Below are 21,221 nucleotides of genomic sequence, written 5' to 3' on the forward strand. Positions count from 1 at the left end.
TATCGCTTTTCTATTTTATTATATTTTTTTAACCCTTTTGTGAACAATTTTTACTGCCCATACAACCCTTTTAAACTCATGACTGCATAGAACACACAAAACTATGGTACATTAAATTCTTGATATTACATGGGAGATGAACAAGGGAAAAATAGGCATGTGTGGATCAAAACCAGCATCTATATAGTGCATATAATAAATCCACATAAAATCGGACCGTGATGGTAAGGACAGTTGATGAAAACATACATTTATTTTGCACTAGCACTTTACACAAGGCACTGATGCATGTTTATGGTCCTTACACTATATCATACTTCTACAACAGAATACTATCCATACAATACAATATAGTGGTGTATGTTCACTAGCATATCTTCATATGATTATTTGACTCTCTGGACATATGGTTTTTATTATCCTGGGTGTGCACCCCTTGTTGTTATATGGTCATTTTTTGTAATCTTTTGTGATCACCTGATCGTTCATAAAGACTGTTTCACACATTTTGGGCTTTCATGGTAGTTTTTTTCTTTTCATGTTTAGAGAGTGGTTACAATTTGCTGGGTATACTTGCAGGATGAAGTTCAATTTTATTACATGTGCCACAAAGATGGCAGTTTTCCGCCCCTTTATTATTGGGGATAACCTTCCTAGTTTAATCTATAGAGAAACTTCATATCAATATTCATTTCCTCTTTAAGAGCCGACAATAAGATGTGAATAGTCTGAGCAGTCGGCAGCCAGAACCGTAGAACCTCGTTTTGCCATCAGAGTACCAATTAAAGCAGTGGGATACTTGTTTACGGAAAGAACAGATTCTCAGATCTTCACCCTTGACACAAACTGACGGTTCAAAATGAAAACAATCACACAAATGCAGCTATAATTAATGGCATGCAGCTTCATTTTACGAGGAGGGATAAAGGAAGAGATAAAAATGAAAAGTCTGTTCCAGTGGAATGTGTCACTGGCAGGAAGGATGAAGACGGTGCCACAAGAACCATCCCATTAGCCTGGAACATTGAAAAACACGGCAACCTCTGCTCCGATACACAACCAGAACATGACTGGAATATAAAGTCTGAGCTATATACACAGTAAGCAAGGAAGGGAAACAATCTGCAACACGGTTTCCAATGGCAGAAGAGGAGATCTCACAATAGTATATGTGGTCTTTGCTGTATTGGTTGCCTTCACATTGCAGCTATATAAAAGGTATTTTACTTCTTTTTAGGAGAATAAGGTAATGTACTCAGCACTGTGATAATCCGGTGGATGGCTCTGCTGTGGATGCAGTCTAGAAACTACAGCCTTTTCTGTGGGCTTATATTCACAGAAATAAGTATATAACAGTACTCGGACCTTCAATTTTAAAGGGAATCTCACTAGGTTTTTGCTACCACATCTAAGAGCAGCATGATGTAGAGCCAGGCACACATTCCAGCAATGTGTCACTTCCTGGGCTGCTTGCTGTTTTGATAGAATCCCTATTTTCTCTGCTGCAGATCTAGCAGTGCTCTGAATGCTGAGCTCTGTATAACACCGCACACACCACTGATTGGCAGCTTTCTGTGCACACGGTGCATACAGATAAGGAGGATTTACGGATAATCTGTGCTCCTGGTATCACATATAATAGATCCAAGTTCAGACAAAGTATTTTGCGGCTTTTCTTTATTCAGTCAACGCGTTTCGAAGTACTACAGACTACATCAGGAAAAGAAAACCATGGTGGTTAATGATGAAAACCAGCAAAATACTTGGTCTGGACTTGGATCTATTTTATGCGATACCAGCAGCGCAGATTATCTGCAAATCCTCTTTATCTGTGTATTCTCGGTCTGATGACCCGTTGGACCTGAAACAGCTGGATTTATAAATCATGGAAATGTGTATACACAACAAAATCAGGTAAGCATAACCTTATTTAACAACTTTATCTCCCCCGGATAAAACCCTATTGCGCTGTCTTTTTCCTGCTAGTTTTTTTTCCCTGTTTCACTGTGCATAGGCAGAAAGCTGCCAATCAGTGGTGGGAATGGAGTTACACAGAGCTCATAAATATGCAGGGCTACAGGGCAGAATGTTTACTAATCCTCTAGTGATAATCTCCTGCCGGTAACGGTGAGTTTATCAAAACTACACTAAGCAGCCCAGTAAGTGACACATTGCTGGAATCAGGGTCTCAGTCTCCTACTCTACAAAGAATGGAGAGTAGTGTTGAGCGAAAGTGCGCAGATAACAAGTTATCCGACTATCTTTGGCATGCTCTGCTAATAGGTTAGTCTCCCTGCGGCTGCATGTTTTCCGGCGGTAGACAGGCAATCCCCGCATGTGTTGGGTCTGTCTAACGCCAGAAAACATGCAGCTGCAGGGAGGCACACAGCCGAGCACGACGAAGATACTCTGATAAGACAGAGCATGCTCAGAGAACACGTAATCCGAGCACATTCACTCAACACCAGTGGAGAGCCTTGTTAAGAAGGTCTCACCCGGTCTTTACATGGGCAGTCCATGGTGTGTAATATTTTCCATTTCCCATGCATGGGCCGGGTAGGGCTATTTTCAACACAGAAAGAGCATCTTATTTTTTTCTCTATTATTGTAGCTCCACGACTAAGGTTGTGCTTCATTACCACACAGTCCATGGACAAATGTGGTGAGGTTTTTGAAAACCTATTCTCAGAAATCCCTTTAAGTTTTCCAATGTTCTGAATACAGATAATTTACTTAAAAAGCCCAATTCCAGAATTTTGTCACTGACTGGGTGTGTGTTGTTGTTTCAATAAAAATCAGTGTTTCATCAGCAGGAGATCATCAATAAAGGACTAGTTGTCTCATGTCATGTAGTCCTCCTCCTGTGTAACCCTGCCTCCCGCACTGATTGGCAGCTTTCTGTGTACACTGTGCATAGGCAGAAAATTGCTAATCAGTGGTGTGGGAGGGGTTGTACAGAGCTCAGCATTTAGAAACCTGGGAGATCTGCAGTAGAGAAAACGGATTTTATCAGAACTGCACCAAGCAGTCCAGTAAGTGATATATTGCTGGAATCGCTGTTTCTTGGTTACATAATCAAACTGTACTCAAGAGCTGCAATAAACGATTAGATATTTCTGGTTCACGGTAATTTCACAGTTAATACGGAATTTTCAAAAGTACAGCCATCTACAGGTAAAGGATAAATCAGCATTAGAAAAAGTTTTATTTGGGTGGTAGGGGATTGGCGTTAGGACACTAAGTAAAGGCTGTAGCACAATATGGGGGAAGAACTAACATTTTGGGTAATTTGTTGATATTTCAGCATGCATGGCACGGAACATGTGCCCATACACATTAAACAATGGTGGGCCAAAATTGCTGTTTCCAATAGGACCAGATGCCTTTGTTATGTATGAGGGTGTCCTGATCTCCAACATCAGATGTTAGGGGAAAGAAGGACTAGGAATACTGCGTTTCAGCACTAAATATTTGCTGCTGCCAGAGGTGTTTGGCTGCGGATTATTTTCCTCTCCCTACTGACAACACGTTCAGTTGACCCGAGTGTGCATGTGTACAGGGAAAAATGGGTTAGAGGAATATCTGTTGGCCACACAAGCAGGCGGCCATTTACAGAGTATAGCCACCTCAATTGAATTCTGTAGTATAGGAAATTTCTTGAGTGAAATCAGTTTGCTAATTTTTGGTATGCCTTCCTTAGGAGTACACTAGAGGTCATCTCTAGCCTCTACAAAGGACTCGATAGTTTCAAGAGCGTCTTGTCACTGGTCTGACGTACCTGTTAATATCAGAGAAAAAAACCTAGACATGTTCTCTCCTTGGCGGTGTGTACTAATAAAACAGAAATGCATGTCTGAACGTAATGCTGAGTAGTGACCCTTATAATTATTCTGGACATAAATCAGAGGAGAGACTACTTATTTTTAGATCCCTGGAATAAATGTGTGCCCTTTTCAAAGTCAGACCTGACAAGAGAAGTAAAATAGAAGGGTTATGTGATTGCGGGAAGCAGGATGAAGGGAATGAGTAAATATCTGTAAGCTCAGCCTCATCTCGTCTGTGGAGAAGACATTAGACTGCTGCACTCTGTGGGAGGAAAGCATTTACAGGTCATCATGGCCTAAATGGAGAAGAGCAGCAGTACTGTGCATCAATGCCATGTATGCGTACCCCTGAGAAGTACTGGCAGGACTGGCCCAGCTACACACAGCAAGAGACAAGTCCTATATGTGCGGCTGGATAGAGATCACACCAGAAAAGTACGTCCTATGTCCTGGAGATACACATGACGACGTGGTAGAGCTATGCACACCGACATCACATGCAGCAGTTTCTACAAGAATTTCCCTTGGGAATAGAAATCCAATTTTCCTCTCAGGAGCAAGGACACAAACACACAATAGGACCGAATTCATAAAAAGCCAATTTATCAATGTGTTTGGCAGTGAGGGGTAATGCCTAAACAAACACGAAGAACATACAGGCACACTATATAGAGGTATGGAGGCGTTGGAGCCACTCTTGATATATTACTCTATATAACATTGCTAATATATATATATATATATATATATATATATATATATATATATATATATATATATATATATATATATATATATATATATATATATATACACATACACACACACATATATACACACAGACAGACCAAAAGTTTGGACACACCTCATTTAAAAAAATTTCTGTATTTTTATGACTATGGAAATTGTACATTTGCACTGAAGGCATCAAAACTATGAATTGACACATGTGGAATTATATACTTAACAAAAAAGTGTGAAACAACTGAAAATATGTCTTATATTCTAGGTTCTTCAAAGTAGCCACCTTTTGCTTTGATGACTGCTTTGCACACTCTTGGCATTCTCTTCATGAGCTTCAAGAGGTAGTCACCGGAAATGGTCTTCCAACAATCTTGAAGGAGTTCCCAGAGATGCTTAGCACTTGTTGGCCTTTTTGCCTTCACTCTGCGGTCCAGCTCACCCCAAACCATCTCGATTGGGTTCAGGTCTGGTGACTGTGGAGGCCAGGTCATCTGGCGTAGCACCCCATCACTCTCCTTCTTGGTCAAATAGCCCCTATACAGCCTGGAGGTGTGTTTGGGGTCATTGTCCTGTTGAAAAATAAATGGTCCAACTAAACACAAACCGGATGGAATAGCATGCCGCTGCAAGATGCTGTGGTAGCCATGCTGGTTCAGTATGCCTTCAATTTTGAATAAATCCCCAACAGTGTAATCAGCAAAGCACCCCCACACCATCACACCTCCTCCTCAATGCTTCACGGTGGGAACCAGGCATGTAGAGTCCATCCGTTCACCTTTTCCGCGTGGCACAAAGACAAGGTGGTTGGAACCAAAGATCTCAAATTTGGACTCATCAGACCAAAGCACAGATTTCCACTGGTCTAATGTCCATTCCTTGTGTTCTTTAGCCCAAACAAGTCTCTTCTGCTTGTTGCCTGTCCTTAGCAGTGGTTTCCTAGCAGCTATTTTACCATGAAGGCTGTGATGAAAGCCGGCCGGTGGGTGCAGCTCTCTGGCGCCCCCTTACCTCTCAGGTCAGTCAAGGTACTGAACCTAGAGAAAGTAGTGCCAGGTAGCTGCAACCAGCGCAGGGAACACGGTAGTGTGTTATCCCTTCAACGTCACTAAACCGTAACGTCACTACACAGCACAACTCGCTAGCGCCCTCTTAGCCTCAGGTCAGACAAGGAACTGCACCTAGGATAAGCGGTCGCCAGGGAGACTGTCCTGTAACCTACTGGGTATCGGGGCCCTCTGTAGTGAGGGCGGTATATATATCTTCCTTGGCCGCGCCAGGAATATATATATCTGAACCTCCGACCGTCACTACCAGCCTTCCCCAATCCCCAGTTGGTATGCTGCCACCAGTCCCTATTTTAGATATACGCCCAGTCCGTGAATGGGCCTATATCGGGTCAGGAACCAACCCTGGGTAGCGTTTTTGGCTTGAGCCGAGCTCACACGGACGTGCGTTCGTTATGCAGAATAAAAGGCAGGCCCACAATTACTTGAGGTAATTGATTATAATAATACACTAGATACACGATATACAACTAAATATACACAGGTATAAGGTCAGGCTAAACTATACAACAATGGAATACAACACACAGAATCACCACAGCATATCAGTTACCGGTTTCTTGATTTTCTTGTGACGCAGGGAGAGGATTCTGCGGTCGCAGGCACGGTTCTTTGTTACAGGCTGAGGCCTACCACCGCATGGTCAAACTGCTCCTCCCCTTGGTGGCCTCAGCTGGTGCTCAGATGTTCAGCACACCACTCTTGGGTCAAGACTGACTTGTCTCTTGTCTGTCCTGCTATCTTACCTGCCCCGTCCCGCCCACTGCTGGTGAGGTCAGCTGGCTCAGTCTCCACCCTCAGGTCTAACTTCGATCAGAAGCCCAAATTCTATGGAACCCAATAACTTCTTCTGGGATGGTCTCATGATACCCCCAGGGGTTCCCATGGATTCGGGCCGCCGTAACCGACCTTTTGATATCAATTATGATACCATACGGTCCTCAGGAATGGCTCCGCGCTATATCTTGGCTTCCAGAGCACGTACAAACGTCTACCGCGGAGGCTTGTGTGCGCAATGGCTCCGGGACGCCGTGATATTTTTTTTATTGGCCCATCCCATGCAACATGCGTGTACTTTTCATGTTTCTATATCTTATGCCTCCATGCTTGTGACAGACAAAGAAACTAGTCCTATGGGACAAATGGTCAGGTACAGATAGACGAAGCACCCCCCCCTGCTGGCTGTGTTTCCTCTCGAAGTCTTTGAAGCTCCTAGCATTCAAGTGTTAAGTAGGCTTCTTATCTTACAGGAGCCTGGATGGGGGGAAACTATCTAGTTGACGTTTTAACAGAAGGTCCCAAGGGTGGGGGCTGCTGAAGTGTGGCCATCCCTGGATATGATTTATCATTACCAAGATGGCGGCTACAGGTTCATCACACCTCCCCCTATACGAGGGCGCGAGGGGGTAGCACATTCCTGTGTTCCCCCGTGCGTCCTTCTGCACCCTCCCCTTGCCGGGATAACCCGTCAGCGTTACCGTGGTCACGGCCTCTTCTGTGGCGAATGGAGAAGTGGTACTGCTGGAGAGCGAGGCTCCAGCGTAGCAACCTGCCATTCGACCCAGAGACCGTGTGTAACCAGCTGAGGGGGTTGTGGTCCGTCTCCACGGTGAAATGGCTCCCGTACAAGTAGGGCTGCAGACGCTGCAGGGCCCATACAATTGCCAGGCATTCTTTTTCCACCGTGGAGTAAGCCACCTCCCGGGGCAGTAGCTTCCTGCTCAGGTACAAGACAGGATGTTCCTGGCCTGTCGTGTTGACCTGACTTAGCACAGCACCGAGGCCAAAGTCACTGGCGTCGGTCTGTACCACAAACGGCCGGTCGAAGTCGGCAGCTTGCAGTACAGGGGAGCTACTTAGGGCGGCTTTGAGTGCCCCAAAAGCTGTCTCGCAGGCGACTGTCCAGTCGACTGCGACGGGCAGCTTCTTCTTGGTGAGGTCCGTCAGGGGCTTGGCCAGGGTGCTATAGTGTGGGACGAACCTCCTATAGTACCCGGCGGTCCCCAAGAAGGACATCACCTGCTTTTTGGTCCTAGGAGTGGGCCAGGATGCGATGGCATCCACTTTCCCCGGTTCTGGCTTCAGAACCCCCCCGCCTACCCGGTGACCCAGGTAGAGGACCTCACTCATGCCCAGCTGGCACTTTTCCGGCTTGATGGTCAAGCCTGCCCGGTGGATCCGACCGAGCACCTGCCGCAGGTGCTCTAGGTGATCCTCCCAAGTGGGACTGAAGACTGCAATATCGTCCAAGTACGCAGCCGCGTACCCTTCAAGTCCCTCAAGCAGCGTATTGACCATCCGCTGAAAAGTGGCAGGGGCATTCTTCATGCCGAATGGCATCACTGTGGACTCGTACAGTCCAAAAGGGGTGATAAAGGCAGAGCGTTCCCTTGCCGCGGGGGTCAGAGGAATCTGCCAGTACCCCCGGCTCAGATCCATGATGGTCAGGTACTTAGCCCCGGCCATCCGATCGAGCAGGTCATCGATGCGTGGTATGGGGAACGCATCGGTGGCCGTTACAGCGTTGAGCCCCCGGTAGTCCACGCAGAACCGTGTAGTTCGGTCCTTCTTTGGTACGAGGACTACAGGCGAGGCCCACGCGCTGCTGGATGCCTGGATCACCCCCAGCTTCAGCATCTCGTCTATCTCTTGGCGCATGTTTCCCTGCACCTCGAAAGAGACCCGATATGCTGAACGCCGGATCGGCGGGTGATCGCCAGTGTCCACGTCGTGGACAGCCATCTCAGTCCTTCCGGGCAGGCTGCTGAACAGCCCCCGGAAGGGGTGCAGGGTGGTCCCCAGCTGGGACCGTTGGTCCTCCGTGAGCTGGTGGCCAACCCCCACATCCTCGATGGACCCACCCGCCTTGGCTTGGGTGAGCAGATCCAGGAGGGTTTCTACCTCTCCTTCCTCGGGAAGGTTGCACACTGGGTGGGCAGTCGCTTCCCGCTCATGATGAGCCTTCATCATGTTCACGTGGAAGGCCTTCCTCCTTCCACGGGCGTGATCCAGGGTGACCAGATAGGTGACGGCATTGAGTTTCTGGTGCACGAAGTAGGGACCTTCCCAGGCTGCCTGAAGCTTGTTCTGTGGTACGGGGACCAGTACCCACACCTTTTGACCCACCTGGTAGGTCCTCTCACAAGCATTCTGGTCGTACCACCGCTTCTGGTCGGCCTGGGCCTGGGCCATATTGTCCTGCACCAGCTTTGCCAAGGCCATCATCCTGTCCCGGTGGCGCACGACATACTCGATGACCGACACCTCGGGGGTGGCCAAATCCCCTTCCCATGCTTCCTTCACCAGAGCCAGGGGGCCCCGTACCCGTCGCCCGTACAGGAGCTCAAAGGGGGAGAACCCCGTTGAGGCCTGCGGAACCTCCCGGTAAGCAAATAGGAGGTGTGGGAGGTAACGCTCCCAGTCTCTCCCGTGGGAGTCGACCAACATCTTAAGCATCTGCTTTAAGGTGCCATTGAACCGCTCACACAGGCCATTAGTCTGTGGGTGATACGGGCTGGCCACCAGATGTTGCACCTGCATTTGCTTACAGAGGGACTCCATCAGCCGCGACATGAACTGGGTCCCTCGGTCGGTGAGCATTTCTTGGGGGAAACCCACTCTGGAGAAGATCTCCAGTAAGGCGGTAGCCACCTTGTCGGCCCGAATGGACGACAAAGCTACCGCTTCCGGGTACCGGGTGGCATAGTCCACTACCGTGAGTATGAAGCATTTCCCGGAGTGGCTGGGAGTGGACAGAGGTCCAATAAGATCCACAGCGACCCTCGAGAAAGGCTCTTCGATGATTGGCAGAGTTACCAGTGGGGCTTTGGGGAGCGGCCCCGCCTTCCCCACCCTCTGACAGGTGTCACACGAACGGCAGTAGGCACCCACCGCGGCTCCCATCCCAGGCCAGTAGAAATGCTGAGCTATCCTGGCCTTGGTTTTAGCGATCCCTAGGTGTCCGGCCATCGGAATCTCGTGTGCGATCCGCAACAATTCCGCCCTGAACGGATAGGGTACCACTAACTGTCGGTCCCTGGGCCACGCCTCCGGTGAACCCTGCTGGACCGTTACCCGGTACAGCCGTCCCTGGTCCCAGACCACACGCTCGCAGTCTGACTCCATGGGAGGCTGTGCCGCCTGTTCCTTGAGAGCTTTCAGGCTGTCGTCTGCTTCCAACGCAGCCTGAAATTCCTGACTTGATGTGGCCAGAATCGACGAAACTGCCACATCCTCCGTCAGCCCCTCCGGGCATGTCACCTGGCCGCTGTCTGACCCGGCAGACACTTGGTCAGAAGTGGGGAAGCCGTCGGACCTCTGCAAGGCTCCTTGGGCTCCGGCGCTCCCACTCCTGGTGACAGCGGCTATGACCGCTGTGACCGTGGGTAGTGCCTGCTTCCCCTCTGTTTCTGACCAAGCCGCCCGATCAGGCAGGCTTCCTAGGCCTTTGGACATCTCGGATGTGGGGAACTCCTGCCCTGGGGTCTTACCTGGCGGCTCCTCTCTTGGGACACCCCCACCTCCCATGGCCTGTTCCTCCCCCTGCAGTGGGCCTATACTCAGCAGCCTGGATACCCCTGGGAGCCCTACACTGCCGGTAGCTGCCCCCCTCTCCATCCCTGAGCTTCCCTCTACAGAATCCTGCCCGCCCCCTCCCTCACCGGAGGACAAGAGGTCACGGCACGCCGGCTGAGCACCTCTGCGGGCATCCCCACACTCCCCACCTGCTTTCACTAACCCTGTTTGTGTTGTGTCTGTGCAGGTGTTACCCTCAGGTTTCACTCCCTCCTCCTCAGCAGGACACACACTACATACAACATGGTTGGCATTAGCAGCAGACAAATCAATACACTCTTGGGGGGCCGAACTTGGGGGTTCAGAGGGTACATACTGCGATACTAGACGCCCCAAGTCGGTCCCTAATAAAACATTTGCGGGAATATTTGGCGTTACTCCCACCTCCCGCATCCCCCTTCCGGCACCCCAGTCCAAATACACCATGGCAACGGGAAGTGCCGGCTCCACGCCTCCAACCCCGGAGACGGAAAGAGTCTTTCCTGGTACCAAGTCCTGGGGGGACACCACCTCAGGCCGTACCAGTGTTCGTTCAGCGCCCGTGTCCCGCAGTCCCATGACCGCAGAACGGCCTATGGTGACGGGTTGGATGTTGTCCAGGGACCTACCACCACCCCCTCCCACACACAAAACATTGGGCGCTCTCTGGGAATGGGATGGGGTCTTTTGGCGCTGGGGACACTCAGCCCTAAAGTGTCCTGGTTTGTTGCATAGATGACAACGTCTTACGTCTGGTCCTTGCCTGGAGAGGGCAACAGGGGGATACACCCCTTGTGTTCTAGGGGCCGGGGAAACAGGGGCATGACTGGGCTTACCCCCTCTCCAGGTGCTGCTGGCAGACTTCTTCAGCTCAGGCGCCCTGTTATTGGCATACTCGTCTGCCAGGGCGGCTGTAGCAGAAGCCCCTGTTGGTTTTCGGTCACGGAGGAACTGTCGGAGGTCCTCTGGGCAGTTCCACAAGAACTGCTCCGTGACGAACAGTTCCTGGACCTCCTGGCGGGTAGTAAGCGCTAGACCCGAGGTCCAGTGCTCTGCGGCTCTCAACAGCGCCCGCATATGATCGGTCCAGGTGTCCTTGGGGCCACGCAGCAGGCTCCGGAACTTCTGGCGGTACGACTCGGGAGTGAGGTTGTACTGCCGGATCAGGGCCCGCTTGATGCAGTCGTAGTTCTGTACCTCCCCGGCAGGTAAGTCCCCCAAGGCATCCAGGGACTTACCCCTCAAACGGGGGGTCAGGTATCTGGCCCACTGATCCCGGGCCAGATGGTGCTGAAGACAGGTCCGTTCAAATGCCACCAGAAAGGAGTCCAGGTCCCCATCCTTCTCCAGTAGAGGGAAGTCCTCAGCTCGGACTTTGGACGACTTGGTCTCCTGATGGGTTGGTTGCTCTAGCGGAAGCCCCCGCTGGGCCAGGTCCAGTTGGTGCTGGCGCTCCGCAGCTCGCTCTGCACGCTCCGCAACCTCCCGGCGCTCTGCAGCTTCACGCTCCGCAGCCTCCCGGCGCTCTGCAGCTTCACGCTCCGCAGCCCGCTCCGCAGCCCGCTCCGCAGCCCGCTCTGCACGCTCCTCCTCCGCTGCCTTCTCTGATGCTGCCAGGAGGGTTTTGTAGACGGCATCGCCATGAGACTGGAGACTTGCCATAGCCGCTTGTAAAAGGGCTTGTGATCTGGACAGGCTGGGCTGGGTAGGTGGTGGGCAGCCCACTGCGGGACCGTATACTGGGGACTGGCTCCCTGAGGTGCCCGGGCTGGACTCCTCCTCGCCATGAGTAACAATGTCCTCCCCTCCTGCCACACGGACCGTAGCATTAGCCTCCTGCAGGGTCTTGCTCCTGGTGCCGTCTGCCATCTTGGTAACCGACACCGCTGCAACCCTGAGTTTGCACACACCTTGTTATACTTTTAGCCTGACCGTCTAACGTTGGGCTGACCTTAAGACTCCAGCAGTGGAAGTTACCACTGGCAGTCTTTAGTGCCTGGGAGTAGGGGTCCCACAACACTATTATTCTGCAATCCCACCGCTCTGCCACCAATGTGATGAAAGCCGGCCGGTGGGTGCAGCTCTCTGGCGCCCCCTTACCTCTCAGGTCAGTCAAGGTACTGAACCTAGAGAAAGTAGTGCCAGGTAGCTGCAACCAGCGCAGGGAACACGGTAGTGTGTTATCCCTTCAACGTCACTAAACCGTAACGTCACTACACAGCACAACTCGCTAGCGCCCTCTTAGCCTCAGGTCAGACAAGGAACTGCACCTAGGATAAGCGGTCGCCAGGGAGACTGTCCTGTAACCTACTGGGTATCGGGGCCCTCTGTAGTGAGGGCGGTATATATATCTTCCTTGGCCGCGCCAGGAATATATATATCTGAACCTCCGACCGTCACTACCAGCCTTCCCCAATCCCCAGTTGGTATGCTGCCACCAGTCCCTATTTTAGATATACGCCCAGTCCGTGAATGGGCCTATATCGGGTCAGGAACCAACCCTGGGTAGCGTTTTTGGCTTGAGCCGAGCTCACACGGACGTGCGTTCGTTATGCAGAATAAAAGGCAGGCCCACAATTACTTGAGGTAATTGATTATAATAATACACTAGATACACGATATACAACTAAATATACACAGGTATAAGGTCAGGCTAAACTATACAACAATGGAATACAACACACAGAATCACCACAGCATATCAGTTACCGGTTTCTTGATTTTCTTGTGACGCAGGGAGAGGATTCTGCGGTCGCAGGCACGGTTCTTTGTTACAGGCTGAGGCCTACCACCGCATGGTCAAACTGCTCCTCCCCTTGGTGGCCTCAGCTGGTGCTCAGATGTTCAGCACACCACTCTTGGGTCAAGACTGACTTGTCTCTTGTCTGTCCTGCTATCTTACCTGCCCCGTCCCGCCCACTGCTGGTGAGGTCAGCTGGCTCAGTCTCCACCCTCAGGTCTAACTTCGATCAGAAGCCCAAATTCTATGGAACCCAATAACTTCTTCTGGGATGGTCTCATGATACCCCCAGGGGTTCCCATGGATTCGGGCCGCCGTAACCGACCTTTTGATATCAATTATGATACCATACGGTCCTCAGGAATGGCTCCGCGCTATATCTTGGCTTCCAGAGCACGTACAAACGTCTACCGCGGAGGCTTGTGTGCGCAATGGCTCCGGGACGCCGTGATATTTTTTTTATTGGCCCATCCCATGCAACATGCGTGTACTTTTCATGTTTCTATATCTTATGCCTCCATGCTTGTGACAGACAAAGAAACTAGTCCTATGGGACAAATGGTCAGGTACAGATAGACGAAGCACCCCCCCCTGCTGGCTGTGTTTCCTCTCGAAGTCTTTGAAGCTCCTAGCATTCAAGTGTTAAGTAGGCTTCTTATCTTACAGGAGCCTGGATGGGGGGAAACTATCTAGTTGACGTTTTAACAGAAGGTCCCAAGGGTGGGGGCTGCTGAAGTGTGGCCATCCCTGGATATGATTTATCATTACCAAGATGGCGGCTACAGGTTCATCACAAAGGCCTGCTGCACAAAGTCTTCTCTTAACAGTTGTTGAAGAGATGTGTCTGCTGCTAGAACTCTGTGTGGCATTGACCTGGTCTCTAATCTGAGCTGCTGTTAATCTGCGATTTCGGAGGCTGGTGACTCGGATAAACTTATCCTCAGAAGCAGAGGTGACTCTTGGTCTTCCTTTCCTGGGGCGGTCCTCATGTGAGCCAGTTTCTTTGTAGCGCTTGATGGTTTTTGCAACTGCACTTGGGGACACTTTCAAAGTTTGCCCAATTTTTTGGACTGACTGACCTTCATTTCTTAAAGTAATGATGGCCACTTGTTTTTCTTTACTTAGCTGCTTTTTTTCTTGCCATAATACAAATTCTAACAGTCTAATTCAGTAGGAATATCAGCTGTGTATCCACCAGAGTTCTGCACAACACAACTGATGGTCCCAACCCCACTTATAAGGCAAGAAATCCCACTTATTAAACCTGACAGGGCACACCTGTGAAGTGAAAACCATTTCCGGTGACTACCTCTTGAAGCTCATCAAGAAGAGAATGCCAAGAGGGGGCAAAGCAGTCATCAAAGCAAAAGGTGGCTACTTTGAAGAACCTACAATATAAGACATATTTTCAGTTGTTTCACACTTTTTTTTGTTAAGTATATAATTGCACATGTGTTAATTCATAGTTTTGATGCCTTCAGTGTGAATGTACAATTTCCAGTCATAAAAATATGGAATTTTTTTTTTTAAATAAGGTGTGTCCAAACTTTTGGTCTATCTGTCTACTATATATATACATACACACACACACACACACACACACACACACACCTACATACAAATAGTTTCCTATCCTCCTGCAATTAACAAATCTGACTTAGGAAGCAAACAAGTGAATCAAAATATAACATAAAAATGGATTTTGCAAAGCTTGCAAGTTGTGCCCTCTTCTATAGGACAGGTGGTAACTTAAAAATAATATTGGTGCCACCCCTTAAAAGAACATTTTAATGGATTGTGCCTAGATGCTAAAATGCTCAATTACCGATGGTCAGGATTTCAATGTTTTTTTCTGCAGATAAAGTGTAGTCAGTGTGCAATAAAACGTTGTACATTTATCTAATTGTATTTGTAGATGAAGGGGCACGCTTATGGTACCTAGATAGGATGGTATGATGGTTCCTGAACGCAAATACAGAAGGGGTGTTTCTCTAAGATCGTGAGCTGTCTGATCCTTACAGTGCAGCACTGTGCTACTGCGAGGAGACACTATACAGACTATGTGAATGCTGTTCTATTTCAAAGCATTGTCTGGTTTAGAAAACCTATTCTGATCTGTTCAGAGTTAATGGGGTAGCTTATTTATCTATAGACAAGAGTGGGAACGGAGTGGAGATCTCTCTCTGGAGACCCCAATGCACATCCATGCATTATACAGTCAGTCAATGGATTTCCATGAGCACATTGTAATGATGAATTCCTCCTGTGAAGGTGCTAGACAGCACAGTGGTCAGGAGATGGTGAGACATCCTGCCACTGGCGTTAGACACATTCACACATCAGTGTAAAGGGGTCCTTTTTACTCTCCTGTGTTGCCTCCTGTCAGGAATTCCAACACACACAGAGGGACGACACCGGGGAGATCACGCAATATCTCACCGTGCAGTCAAGCTGTCCGTATTTTGTCCGGAGTAGCGAGCACGCGATCCAGACTACTCTCTACGTAGGTATCGGTAAGAGACCAGTGAGCAACACCCTGGGTTCCACAGCCTGGAATCCGTGTTTAACGCCCTCCGTACGGTCACTGTCAGCTTCACGATAGCCCAATTATTAATACTCTCTGCCACCACCGGCCGAGTTTGAAATATAATACAGGCCTGGCCGGATGCCTGCGTTTTGGTAGCGTATATGGCTTCGGGGAAGGGAACGATTACAGAACAAAAGAAACAGAACTATTAAATTTTATGCTTAATCCAAAAGGGAGGCAGTGTTTAGGAAAAATATATACATAATATATACAAAGGAGACATTAAAATACATAAGCAGTTACATAAAATAACCAGGAAGAAAGAGGGTAACTTTACTTACACTATACGATCGCTGAGACGATTCAATATAGGTGGAGGAGGGGCTCCCCAGTTAAGATTATGCTGTTATTTAACAGGACCCGTTGCTTATAATTCTTATTCCCCCTTGGCAATGAGTCCTCCTGTCTTCTCCATGGATTCTCTTATACCTAAGGGGAGATCTGGCCACACGCCCCTTGTGGTGACATCATGTGGGCCGGTCTCCAGCCTGTACATTTTTATTAAAAACGCTAACTTCTGCGATAACTCACCGCTCGTTGATCACAGAAGCTTGCAAACTACGCCATTTTTTCCCTTATGATTTTATTTTTATTTAGAGACCACATATCGCATAGCTGCAGTCTGCTATTCTGGTGTTTTTGCGCTACAACTCCCTGATTTTGGTTACAGCCCTGGAAAACTACCTTTACATTCCTGGGCTGATTTGGTCACTACAGATATGGGTCCCGTTAATGTCGGACGTATGGAACTCATAATATTTCATATTTTATATCCGAGTCAGTTCGTCTGAAAATTTCCCTTTGAGGCTCGGGAAGCAGCCTCACGGGTACACATAAATTAGTGCAAGCCTGCGTTTTAATTCCCTCCTGCGTCTTTCAGACACAAGATGCTTGATTCCTAATAAAGTTATAACACTCCTTGCCTGGCATAGTTTGCCTAAGCTATTTCCCAGGCGTGTGCTAATTGGGGCTTTTGTGCTGAGGAAAATGGGACAGCTCTGTGCTGACAAGTGGTGATAATTTGCAGTAAGACACTGTATAATTGTCATCTCTGGACAAACACTACAGCAGAGGGCATGGGAGAAGGGGCTAATATTCTGTCCCTGACATTAATATTTTCCTGACACCTCCCTTTTGAATACATTTTGTAACACTGAAGTAGACTGGTGAAACTTTTATTTATCCACTGACTTAATGAAAACTGAATGAAACAAGGATGGAACACTGAAGTACGAAGCAAGTCTTCAGATATTCATCCGTGCCTAATGAATCCCTATAGACTTTAATGGCCGACTTATCCGCAATACAGATGAGAACAGGACCTGCTCCGAGTCTCACAGATTGGACACACGGATCTGTTTATATAACAGATGTCTGTATAGATCAATGAAACTATGGATCAGTGTGCAAAAGGTGTGAGAATGTAGCCTTAGATTTGGGAAAACAATATAAATCCAGTCAGCCTGATGTGCTGAGAATAGGATGTCTGTGCTGGGCTTCATTCAGAATATTTTTTTTTTTAATACGAGAAAAAACAGTTAATCATCAGTTTGCTGTACTAGATCTGCAACCATTTTTGGTCACCGTGTCCATTACCACCACAAGTGGGGGAGCCATTTTTCCAGTATTCAATTTTTTTTTTAAAAAAAAATTGCAACAAATCTCCTATACCTTAAACCGAGAAAACAAAAAGAGAGCACAATAGTGACACATGGACGGCATCAATGTGCTATCAGTTTCTTTCCCCCATGAACCCATTGACATGTTTTTTTTTTTTGCAGACCTGAAAAAAACAAAACAAAACATGAGCATGTGAACAGTCCCTATAGACTACATTGGGTAGAAGTAATATCCTTAAAAAATGGACATCTGAATGAGCCTTACTCAAACACATAAAGGCCCCCACATGCACATTAGACTAATACAGGCTGAACACACCAATATCGATGATTCGACCGTCAGGACCTTCTGACTGTCCCAACAGATGCTATCAGGGGACAAAGGGATTTGGCATGTCTGATTACTGATCCTTTTGTTCTTTAAAGAGTATAAAATAAGCTGTAAGATAAGAGTATAAGATAGGCTGCTGCCATAGATGTCTGATAGCAGCTCTTTAAGGCTGTGGGCTCACTATGCGTTTTTTTTAAGCGTTTCCGCAGCAGCAATTCCGCTGCAGAAACGCTTAAAAGACACGGATTTTGGTAAGACCTTACCTGTAAAATCCTTTTCAGCGAAGGAAGGAAGGGAGACACAGTCATTACTAGTGGGTAGGCGGAGCCCACATAGGATAGAACACCTCAGATTAAAAAAAGAGTGTTGTCCGGCCCCTCCAGCTTGGGCTCCTCCTACTCCAGCTCTCCAGTCCGTACACAAGCTAAGGAAGAGCAAATATCACCAGCGGAGCAACATAACCCCTTCTGAAGAACTTCAGAGAAAAAACAAGAGACAGGTTATGCATATAACAGAAAAAAAACACACAGTCCCAGGTACTACTCACTGGACCTGACCACTGCGATGAGCTGGCAATGCTGGAACAGAGCCTTAGCGCGCCGACCTCAGCCCAGATAATCGCTATCAGAGAAGGGTCACGCTGCATCTGAAAACACAACAACACACTTCTGCCATGGGAGGGAGCTGTGTCTCCCTTCCTTCCTTCGCTGAAAAGGATTTTACAGGTAAGGTCTTACCAAAATCCGTCTTTCAGCAGCAGATGGAAGGAAGGGAGACACAGTCATTACTAGTGGGACGTCCCAAAGCAGTCCAAAAATTAAGGGTGGGAAAAAACCAACAGAGGCAGAATCCCAACAACCTAGAAAAATGCGCAACTAGCGCTAAATACAAGTTAACGATAACTTAAACTACAGCCGCCTGCAGGACCCTACGTCCTAAGGCTGCATCAGCGGAAGCACTGACGTCCACCTTATAAAACTTTGTAAAAGTGTGGACGGAGCGCCAGGTAGCCGCCCGGCAGAGTTGAGCTGCCGAGGCCCCTTGATGAAAAGCCCACGATGAACCCACAGCTCTCGTGGAGCGAGCTCGAATCTTAATTGGACAAGATTCGCCCTTGAGTCGGTAAGCCTCTAAAATGGCCGACCGAATCCATCGAGCTATAGTGTCCTTGGAAGCTCGTTGACCACGCCGACGACCTGCTGAATCACAAACAGAGAGTCCGATTTCCGAAAACCTTGAGTAATAGACAAATAGAACTTCAAAGCCCGCACTAAATCCAATGAGTGCAAGGCCCGTTCCTTCGCATTCCTCGGTTCCGGACAGAGCGAGGGCAACACAATATCCTGGTTAACATGAAATTGTGACACCACCTTAGGTAGAAAGTCGCCCCGTGTGCGAAGCACCACGCGATCCGGGAGAAACTCCAGAAAAGGAGGCGAGCAAGAAAGAGCCGCCAGTTCAGAAACCCTTCTCAAAGAGGTGACTGCCACTAAAAAGGCAACCTTCCAAGAAAGCAAAGAAAGGCTAACGGAGTCCATAGGCTCAAAAGGCCCATGTTGAAGAGCCTCCAAGACCAGATTGAGCCGCCAAGGGGACACAAGCGCCTTCCGCGGCGGAAACTGACGGGTTACCCCGCGAAAAAAGGAACGAACGTCCCTACGCGAGGCGATAGCCTTCCGAAACAGCAAGGACAAAGCAGAAACCTGACCCCTCAGAGTGCTAACTGCCAAACCCTTGTCCAGGCCATACTGCAAAAAGGCCAACAAATTGGGAATGGAAAAAATCCTCGGGTTCCTTGAAGAACCCGAACACCATGAAAAGAAGGCCTCCCAAGTCTTGTGATAGATCCTAGTAGTGGCAGGACCCCTGGCAGCTCGCAGAGTGGCAATGCCTTCGGCTGAAAAACCTTGACGAGTCAAGATTTCGGTCTCAAGAGCCACGCCGTCAAATGCAGAGACTTCAGGTCCGGATGACGAACGGGCCCTTGGGTTAACAGGTCCGGGCGAAGAGGGAGAGGAAGTGGAGGCGCAGCCAGAAGCGACACCAGCGTCGAGAACCACGTCCTCCTTGGCCAGTCTGGGGCTACTAACATAGCCGGGACTCTTTCCAGTCTGATCCGACGCAACACCAGAGGAAGTAAGGATATCGGCGGGAACACATAGATTAGCTCGAATTGGTCCCACGGAGCCACCAGAGCATCCACCGCCACAGCCTTCGGGTCCTTGTACCTGGACATGAACGCCGGTAACTTGGTGTTGAACCTTGATGCCATCAAATCCACTTGAGGAGTTCCCCAACGGGAGCACAGCTGTGCAAAAATTTCTGGGTGAAGACTCCATTCTCCGGGATCCACCTTCTCGCGACTGAGGAAGTCCGCCGTGATATTCTGAACTCCAGGAATGTGAATCGCAGAGATGGCTGGCACCTTGGCCTCGGCCCATACCAGGATCCGAGACACTTCCATCATGAGCCTGGAGCTCCTCGTTCCACCTTGATGGTTGATATACGCGACCGCCGTCGCGTTGTCTGTCTGCACTGGGACTGGCAGACCGTTTAAAGGGACCGTCCAGTGTTGGAGGCAAAGGAAAATCGCCCTCAATTCCAGGATGTTGATCGGCAGGACAGACTCTTCCGACGACCATACTCCCTGAATCCAGAGATCGTTCCAGACACCCCCCCAGCCTTACAGGCTGGCATCGGTGGTTATGACCGACCACCTCGGAAGGAGGAAGGACTTCCCCAGGGATAACGCTTCTGGACGTAACCACCATTCTAGAGACTCTCGCACCCTGTGGGAGATGATGACACTGCGATCCAGCGAAGCCTGTGATCGATCCCAACGGTTCAGAATGAGCATTTGGAGAGTCCTGGAATGAAATTGGGCAAACGGAAGTGCCTCCATTGACGCCACCATCAAACCCAAAAGGCGCATACACCTTCGAAGGGACATTGCTGTCGAAGACTTCATAACCTGTACATGTCGAAGAAGACTTGCTTGCTTGTCTGGAGGCAGGGACACCACTGCTCGTACCGTGTCGAAATGCATCCCCAAAACCAGGATTGACTGCGACGGTTCCAGAGACGACTTCTTCCAATTGACCAGCAACCCGAAGTCCTCCAGGAGCTGAAGGGATAGATTGCGAGCCGTAACCGCCTCCTCCTTTGAGGACGCCACAATTAAAAGGTCGTCCAGGTAGGGAAGAACCGTAACCCCCTGTCTTCGAAGGATCGCCATGAGAGGTGCCAGAATTTTTGTAAAAACTCTGGGCGCCGAGGCCAACCCGAATGGTAGGGCCACAAACTGGAAATGGTCCTGACCTATGGCAAAACGAAGGAAGCGTTGGTGGGCCCTTCCGACGGGAACATGCAAATAAGCGTCGCGAATGTCGATTGACACCAAAAAGTCGTTCTGCGACAGGGCCGCCACAACCGAGCGAAGCGACTCCATGCGGAATTTCCGGGTGCGGACATGCCGATTCAATCTTTTGAGATCCAGAATGGGGCGAAATTTGTCCTCCTTTTTGGGGACCACAAAGAGGTTTGAATAAAACCCTCTTCCCCGGTCCTCCGGCGGAACCGGTACCACCACACCCTTCTGCAGAAGGGAATCGACCTCCTGCCGTAGAGCGGCAACTAGCTCGGGCTCTGACGGAAAGCGAGATCGGCAAAACCTGTCCGGGGGTCGAGAAAGAAACTCTATGAAGTAGCCTGCTGACACAACCCGCGTCACCCAGGCGTCCGAAACGCGGGACGCCCAA

The 21,221-nt window shown here is 49.2% G+C and overlaps 1 protein-coding gene across 9 annotated transcripts in view; it reads right to left on the minus strand.

The window, feature by feature from the left end:
• Positions 1 to 21,221, minus strand: part of BIRC6 (baculoviral IAP repeat containing 6) — a 288,254-nt gene that overhangs the window by 2,066 nt on the left and 264,967 nt on the right. The gene's annotated exons all lie outside the window — the stretch shown is intronic.

This window comes from Phyllobates terribilis, unplaced genomic scaffold (assembly GCF_046119375.1).
Source record: "Phyllobates terribilis strain yellow unplaced genomic scaffold, ASM4611937v1 Scaffold_3__8_contigs__length_932513732, whole genome shotgun sequence".
Taxonomy (NCBI): domain Eukaryota; kingdom Metazoa; phylum Chordata; class Amphibia; order Anura; family Dendrobatidae; genus Phyllobates; species Phyllobates terribilis.